The sequence below is a fragment of the Panthera leo genome, chromosome D3 (genome assembly GCF_018350215.1).
Source record: "Panthera leo isolate Ple1 chromosome D3, P.leo_Ple1_pat1.1, whole genome shotgun sequence".
In the NCBI taxonomy this organism is placed as follows: Eukaryota; Metazoa; Chordata; class Mammalia; order Carnivora; family Felidae; genus Panthera; species Panthera leo.
In genome coordinates this window covers 75040013-75049194 of record NC_056690.1, presented here as the reverse complement: position 1 = coordinate 75049194, position 9182 = coordinate 75040013, and the positions used below count along the sequence as shown (strand labels likewise).

At 35.5% G+C, this 9182-nt stretch overlaps 1 non-coding gene across 1 annotated transcript; it reads left to right on the top strand.

Moving 5' to 3' along the window:
• Positions 1-8838: 8838 nt before the first annotated feature.
• Positions 8839-8923, top strand: TRNAL-UAG. Its single transcript has one exon. It is a non-coding gene; the product is annotated as a tRNA-Leu (tRNA).
• Positions 8924-9182: the final 259 nt, after the last annotated feature.

Here is a 9182-nt window from a genome sequence, read left to right as displayed (position 1 = left end):
GAGGCTTAACCACTGAGTCACCCAGGTGCCCCAGGAAAACACATTTGTAATATTAAACCAGATAAGGAACAAATATTTAGATTATACAGAGTTGTTAAAAAGCAATGAAAATAAGCCAGGAACCCAAAGAGAATAATAATTTTTAGTCTGAAAAATGCAACTAACACAAAAACATAAAATGGGAAAAAAATAGATGGATAATGCTAAGTGTTGGTGGAATATAAGCACCTTTATGCGGTGCTGATGGAGTGTAGACTAATAGGCTATTTTGGACAGCAAATTAGTAATAGTTCCTCAAAGTACGAATGCACATATTGATCCCACTCCTGGCTCTTAATCTCAAAGAAATTCTTACATAAGGGCACATGTATGAGGATGTTCATGGAAGCATTCTTTGTCATGCCATGACAGGGAAAATAACTGATGACCATTACAGAGCATATGTCTTTCCCTTTTTATCCCTGTATAAAACCTTCTTTGTAATAAAAGCTATTGTTGATAATGAAAATAATAACTATAGCCTTCATTGAAGACCAGTCCCCATGTTCCATTAGGGAGGTTGTAGGATATAGAATAGAAACATCTAGTCCTTCACAGTATTGCATTTGTCAGGGACAAAGATGTTTGGGGCTTGGATGGCACCCATCAACTAATTTTCACTTTTCACAGAGGATATCTCTAAGGAAAACTGACAAGAAGCATCCATGAATATTAATATTCCAATGAGAGAAGAATATTAGAACATCTAAAGTGAAAGGCTAAATAAGCGAAACTCATGAAGAAGGCTGTAAAATTATCTTCTCATATGGATTTTAAAAACTACAATGGTTTCTCCTTAATATGCCATGATATAAATAGTCACATTTTCTTGAAAGAAAAATACTTGCATTTCAAATGACTTCATTTAGTACTAGCAGTATAAACATATGTTAGTATATGCAAGATATTTTTGAAGGCTAAATGGGATTCTAGAATATTTTTGTTCACTACCTGTTTTGTTCAATACCCAATGAAGAAAGTCCTTTCTGTAATCCTGCCTAAAGGGAAAAAAGATGGATATTTGGTGATTTTCCAGGTTACCTTCTCATGCTACATTTCTGAGATAAAGGGTTAGCAAGTAAACTGGATACAAAGGTTGCATTCATAATTACCCTTTGGAGCAGATGTTCTCTGTCTGTTGAGGCTGGGAAGGGTTTGAGCTTGTGGTTTTCTGCATGAGTTCTCTGAGCTCAGGAGCGGCAGAGGGTGGGGTTTTGAGAAGGTGAAAGGAAAAGCAAAAGCAGAAGTCAAATTATGTGCTTGCCTCTGTTCCTCTGCAGGAAACCCTTCTCCTCAGGCCAAATTCTGTGGTGGGGCTGCTTTTCAGTTTTTTATTTGCATTTATAGTTGTGTGGTCCTCTACACTTTATAATGCTCTTAAAGCTCTTTCAAATCCAATATCTCATTCGATTCTGACAACCACTCCGTGAGAGAAGTAGAACTCTATTTTCACTTTACTGGTGAAGTAACCAAGCTTAGAGATGATAAAGCAGAACCAGAACTCAAATTCTTTTGCCAACTTTGAATATAGGGTTCTTTATTTGAAACAAGGTAAGTAGTAGGTTCCCTTCCTCTCCCTTCACCCCATAAATTTCCCACCCTATGATTCTCTCACCTCATGCCAACATCACTATGTTCAAAATCGGGGAATTAACATTTACTTTAAAATTAAACACCACCTTCATACAAAGTTATTCTTTTTTAAAAAGTTATTATTTCAAAAAAGGCAGTGAGACAGAAGAAACCCTAAAAATTATAATTTGAGAAAATATTCCCACAATAAAAGGCGATTCAAAACTGTATATTGAAAGGAAACATCATATTTTCAGAACATCCAGCACCAAGATACAGGCTATTCAAATTAGTGGACCTTAAATTAAAAAAAAAAAATGTATTTGGACATCTAGGAACTACTGTCTCCACAACCAGAGCAAGACCATATATGGATAAAAAAGTTACTTATGAAGGAAAGAAATCATATTTTCATTAGACTTTTTGATTGTGATGGTTTATGGTGGAAGATTGTGGAGTAACATATTTTCCTTTAGAGACTAAAGTTTAAAAAGAAGCCAAGGATTTTATACCCAGCTAAAGCAACTTCCAATCACAAAGGCTATAGACAAGCTGTTATGAATATGCAAGGAAGAATTCAAAAAATATTCTTCTCACGAACACTTCTTAAAGACTTTATTTGTAAACAAGCTTTACATAATGAAAACGACCAGAAAGACACTGACCAAAATAATTAACCTTATACTGTGTAGTATACACATACCTAAAGCCAAGAGATTTACAAAGGCTAAAAATAAAAGGGTAGGCAAAGGTATATCAGGCGATGAAAATTTTTTGCAAGAGTCAATGGGAAAACAGAAATGTTATAAACATGTTATAAAACAAAAAGAACAGCCTAAAAAGAATAGCTTTTATGAATACTCCCACAACGAAAGAAATAAAGAAATAAAGGAAGCAGGGGTTACATTCTTATTTCTTGATAAAGTAGACATCAGGTCAAAGTGCATTAAAAGTGATAAAGAAGTTTAAAAGATAAAGGCTAATATTGCAGTGAAGATAAAACAGGTATTAATATAGAACCAACCAGTGACTCATTAATAACTTTCATGCATCAAAACTTTTGGAGATTCAAGGAAGAATATGTAAAGCCACACAAAGATTACACGAAAAATGTAAACTACTTAACAATCTCTTTTATGAGTATCAATGAAAAAAAGTGCAGTATATGTACTATTACTAGTCACAATCCAATAGCACATCAAAACAATGATACAACATGACTAAGGAGACTTTTTTGCAAGAGGGTTCAATATTAAATTATTAGGGGCACCTGCCTAGCTAAGTTGGTAGAGCATGTGACTTTTGATCTCAAGGTTGTGAGTTTGAGACCCACATTCGGTGTAGGAATTCCTTTAAAAAATTAAAAAGTTAAAAAAGAAATGGTGAGGTGCCTAAGTACCTCAGTCAGTTAAGCATCTGACTCTTGATTTCCTCTCAGGTCATGATCTCACAGTGGTGAGATCAAGCCCTGTGTTGGGCTTGGCACTGGGCGTGGAGTCTGCTTAAGATCCTCTCTCTCCCTCTCCCTCTGTCCCTTTCTCCCTCTCTCTCTTTCTTTCAAAAAAAAAAAAAAAAAGAAACTTATTATAATTACTTCATGTTTATAGAGCTAGGAATAAGATTCATATGATATCTCCACAAATATATAAAAAATATTTGAAAAATTTAACACATATTGATGATAAAAGTATTCAATAAGGTACAGGGGTGGCTCAGTCGGTTCAGCATCCAACTTAGGCTCAGGTCATGATCTTGCAGTTCGTGGGTTGAAGCCCCATGTTAGGCTCTGTGCTGACAGATCAGAGCCTGGAGCCTGCTTCAGATTCTCTGTCTCTGTCTCTCTCTCTCTGCCCCTCCCCCACTCGAGTTCTGTCTGTCTCTAAGATAAATAAACATTAAAATATTAATATTCAATAAGATAGGAATGGTGGGCTATTTCCTTAAAGAGAGATGAGAGGTAGCTTCTTAACTGATAGGTAGATGAATAGATAGCTTCTTAATTAGTAGAGAAACACCAAAGGCTTTTCTGCTAAATCCATGAACAAGTAAAGGATGGCCTCTGTAATCATTATTACCCAATAATGCATTAGAAGTATATGCAATTATATTAAAGGTATGCAATTATATAAAGGAGCACTACAGGCAAAAGAATTGGTAAACAAGAAGTAACGACTATCTTTTTTTTTTTTTTTAATAAATGATACAATTATAAATCTGGAGAAACCAAGAGTCAGTGGGAAAACAGAAGTGTTATAAACATGTTATAAAACAAACCTGAAAAAGAATAGCTTTTATAAATACTCTGAAAAGAAAATACAAAAGAAGACCCATTTTAGATCCACTGTTTCTCTTAGAAAGATTCAATATTGCAAAGATAAGTTTAATTTATTATCAATAAAAATACCATGACTTATTTTTCTCCAACAAGTTAGTTATAAATTTTACTTGAAAGGAAAAAGAAGCAAAAGTAGCCAGTAAAATTTGAAAAAAGATGAGCAATGACATTGCACATATTTGCTCTACTCTATAGAAGAATATATTAAAACTCTCTGTAATTAAAATAATGTCATGTTATCATATGAATAGACAGAACACAGAAAGTCCAGAAATTAATGTAATTGTATTTGAATATTCAAATGTGTTGGGATAAGTAGATGGTTCTATGGCAAAGGATATAAAATTGAAACTCTCTCTTACACTCTACATCATGATAAATTGCAAATGGAGCCCCTATTTAGATATTAAAAAGTAAAAACATACAACCACTAGAATAAAATGTGGATTATGGTTTCTATATATTATAGAGAAGAGAGAAAACTTTCCTAATTATGACTAAAAATCCAGAATAATTGCCTTGCTTTTAAAAACCCCATAATTTCTGATAAAACATTTTTATTGAGGTATTAACATATATTGTATTAGTGTCAGATGTACAGCATAACAATGTGATATTTGTATACACTGCAAAGCAGTCACAACAATAGGTCTAGTAAACATCTGTCACCATGCATAGTTCATAGTTATAGATTTTTTTTCTTGTGATGAACATTTTAAGATGTACTCTCTTGGCAACTTTCAAATACATAATACAGTATCATTAACTCTAGCTACTGTGCTGTACATTATATCCTTGTGACTTACTTATTTTATAACTGGAAGGTTTGTATCCTTTGACCATCTGCATCTATTTTGGCCATCCCTGCACCCCCCCATCCCTAGCTTCTCTGCCTCTGACAACCACTAATCTGTTCTCTGTGTCTATGAGCTCAGAAAAACCCACATTTTCATAGCAAAATTATTATAAACAAAGTAAAAAGACACAAACCAATGGAGAAAACCTTTTGCAACTGACATCCCAAAAGGATAATGGCCCTAATATTTGTATAGTTTCTTAAATTAGAGAAGAAAAAGACCAAGAACCCTAGCAAAAGGCACTAAAGAAATGAAGACACTGTTCAAAGAAAAAAAAAGATGCAGTGACTTTTGAACTTGTGAAAAAGTGTTCACTCTCCCTTCCTCATGATAAGGACAGTGCAAAATAAAATTACATCAAGGTATCATTTCTCATGTCTCAGACTGACAAAATTCCAAAAGTTTGTCAACATACTCTATTGTGAAGGCAGTTGAGGGAAAGCACTTAACCGATGGGAATTAAAAAAAAATGCCGCTAATTTTGAAAGGGAACTGGCAATGTCTAGCAAAATTACATACCATAAGATTTTAGAAATCTATCACAAAGGTACACAGACAAAAATTGAAGAGATGTATGCTATAGACTACTGATTCCAGCATCATTTGTCATAACGAAAGACAGAAGACAAGCCAAATGTCTACCAATAGGACCAGGTTGAGTGAAGCATGATGCATCCTTGCAGTAGGGTACTATGTAAACCAAAACAGGAAGGAAGAATATTTCTAAATATTGATATATTGTGAACTACTTGAAAAATTGAAGAATTAATAATTTTTTAAAAGTTACCAAAAAAGAATCTATAAAGAACTTATCAAACTGAACACCCCCAAAACAAACAATCCAGGTAAGAAATGGGCAGAGGACATGAATAGACACTTTTCCAAAGAAGACATACAGATGGCCAACAGACACATGAGAAGATGCTCAACACTCATCATCAGGGACCAAATCAAAACCATGATGAGATACCACCTCACACCTTTCAGAACGGTTAAAATTAACAACACAAGAAACAGGTGTTGGCGAGGATGTGGGGAAAGGGGACCCCTCTGGCACTATCGGTGGGAATGCAAACTGGTGCAGCCACTCTGGAAAACAGTATGGAAGTTCCTCAAAAAGTTAAAAATAAAACTACCCTACTATGCAGCAATTGCATCACTAGATATTTACCCTAAGGATACAAAAATACAGGGGTGCCTGGTGGTTCAGTTGGTTAAGTGTTCAACTCTTGATTTTGGCTCAGGTCATGATCTCACGGTTTGTGAGTTAGAGCCCCACATCGGGCTCTGTGCTAACACTGGAATGCTCTGTCTCCCTCATTCTCTGCTCCTCCCTTTCTTGTGCTCTCTCTTTCTCAAAATAAATAAATAAACTTTTAAAAAAAGTTTAAAATATTGTTTTTAGAAAAGGATACAAAAATTCAGATTTGAAGGTACATGCACCCTGATGTTTCTAGCAGCATTATCAACAATAACCACACTATGGAAAGAGCCCAAATGTCCATTGACTGATGAATATATAAAGACGATGCGGTATATTTATACAGTGGAATATAACTCAGCCATCCAAAAGAATGAAATCTTGCCATTTGCAATGGCGTGGATGGAGCTAGAGAGTATTATGCTAAGCGAAATAAATCAGAGAAAGACAAATACCATATGATTTCACTCATATGTGGAATCTGAGAAACAAAACAAATGAACATATGGCAAGGGAAAAAAAAAGAAAGAGAGAGAAAAATGAACCATAAGAGACTCTGAATGATAGAGAACAAACCGAGGGCTGATGGAGAGAGGTGGGTGGGAGATCGGCTAGATGGGTGATGGGTACTAAGGAGGGCACTTGTGTTGAGCACTGAATGTTGTATGTAAGGGATGAATCACTAGATTCTATTCCTGAAACCAATATAGCACTGTTTGTTAACTAACAGGAATTTAAATAAAAAGTTGAAAAGAAAAAATATACCAAAAAAGAGAGTCATAGAAGTTTGACTTATCCGAATATACTTTTTTCTTTTTCTCTTTTTTCTTTTTTCTGTAGTTTTGACTTTGGGAATTTGTAAATATTTTCCCTACGGATAAAGCAAATTTTAAATTTAAAAAGCAGTCACTAAAACATCAGAAGGAAAGTGAACCAAATGAACCCTATTTTTTTCCAGAAGCAATGTGCCCAGACAGAAAAGACTATTTCTTAGCTTCATTTGTAGATAGCAATAGCCAATGAGATATATTTGCAAGTCATTAAGTGGGGCTTCTGGAACATCTCTTTAAAAGATCCAATTTAGCTATGAGGATTTCTTTTTCCTTTGCCTTCTTCCCTTGCCTTCTTCCCTCTTGGAGTCTAACCATGATGACCGAATCTCTAACAGCCATTGTAGAATGAATGCCACAAGCTTTTGGTGAAGGAAAAGAAAGACAGAAGGAACTTGAGTGCTTTGTAAATTTATGGCTTCACTATCCTAACCTTGGATGACCCACCTTTGGAATTATTTTATGTGAAAGAACAAGCTTTTAATTCTGTAAGCTACTATAATTAGGTCTCTGTTGCAAGCTGTTGAAGGCAATTCCTATCAATTCTGTGTTCTACTCATTTTCAATTTAAAAAAAAATTTTAAGTTTATTTATTTACTTAGAGAGAGAGAGCAAGTGGAGGAGGGGCAGAGAGAGAGAGAGAGAGAGAGAGAGAGAGGGAGAGAGAGAATCCCAAGCAGCATCTGTGCTATCATCACAGAGCCCAATGTAGGGTTCAAACTCACGAACCATGAGATCATGACCTGAGCTGAAGTCAAGTCAGATGCTTAACCAACTGAGCCACCCAGGCGCCCCTACCCATTTTTTTAGCAGTCTGGAAGGGTGGCAAGAGGAGGAGTTTCTAGGTGATGCAAAAGTAGTTTTTGTTAATGTAGCTGGGCTGTGCATTCTCAGAGATATTGTTCTTTATTAGGGTTTTATCTATGTAGTTGGCAGGTATGTATCCTTAACATTAGGATGCAGCTTGCTTTTGTAATTCCTTGTGTAGCCCTGAACCTTTTTGATTTAGTGCAGAGACACGGGTTAATCTGTAGTACTGGAAAACTCTAATTCTTAGTGTCTTTTCAACTAGCGTGTCCCAAAATGAATTCAATAGGAAATTCCATGGAGTTCTTAATGGGAATTATCAGATCTAGTATGTAACCAGGATGCAGTGATACAGCTAACATGGCTTTTATAGTCATTGTCTCTCTTGAGTACTCATTTTCCTGCTATCTTGGTTGTTAGATATTTAGAATATCACACCTGTTGTTTTATAAAAAGGATACCCAAAGAGATAGTCGGAAGTATGTGTGAGAAAGGATAATTATTTGGGGTAATCAAGGGATAAAGCCAAGCAAATTCGTGTCTTTGCAGCAGGATTTATTAGAGACGTTAATATGCTAATATGCTTCTGGAGGCTCTAAGTGAATGGCTTAGTAGGTGATAAGAACTTCCCAAATTTATTCAAACTCTGAGCTTCTTTAACTGGAGCATCTCTTGGGACCAGTATTCTAAAATAAACTCTGGGAAACACTTCCTTAAACATTTAAATTTTTCAAGAATGAAGAAAATATGCCAATTATCATTCAGCAGTACAAAAGCTATATACAATATTTAGCTGCGTTTTTCTTTCTTTTGCGTATCTTCAGTTTTTCCTCCTAGATGGAACTTTTATTTATATGTAGATTTAGTTTTCAAAACATTCTCTAATATTGAGGAAGACATTGTTTAGTGGGAGAATCTATGCTTTTTTTCCCTGACTGGGGGAAAGAGCTCCCCAGTTAAAAAAAAGCTCTCACATTTGAGCTAGGGCTAAATGTGCTTTACAAATAAACACAGACACAAATCAAAGACCTTGACATCATCACTGTATATGTCAATCATAAAGATATTGTGAGCTTTGCGTAGAAAGTGAGCATAATATTGATGAAATAATGTTCCTCTTGGAAAATCTGTGAAAATATGGTATCAAAAAGGCAGAAGGGAGGATCAGAGCTCTCTTTAAAATGTGGCTGGAGGGGTGCCTGGGTGGCTCAGTCGGTTAAGCATCAGACTTAGGCTCAGGTCGTGATCTCACGGTTCGTGGGTTCGAGCCCCGCTCTGGGCTCCGTGCAGACACGCTCGATGTCTGGAGCCTGCTTCCGATTCTGTGTCTCCCTCTCTCTCTGCCCCTCCCCTGCTCATGCTCTGTCTCTGTCTGTCTCGAAAATAAAATAAAACATTTAAAAAAAAATAAAGATAAAAAACAAACTTAAAAAAATATTTTTAAACCGTGGTTGGATTTGTCCAACACCAAATATCTAAATAAATGCCCTAAATTTCATTTTATCTTCAACATCTCCATGACTAGAATTTTTACTTTCATC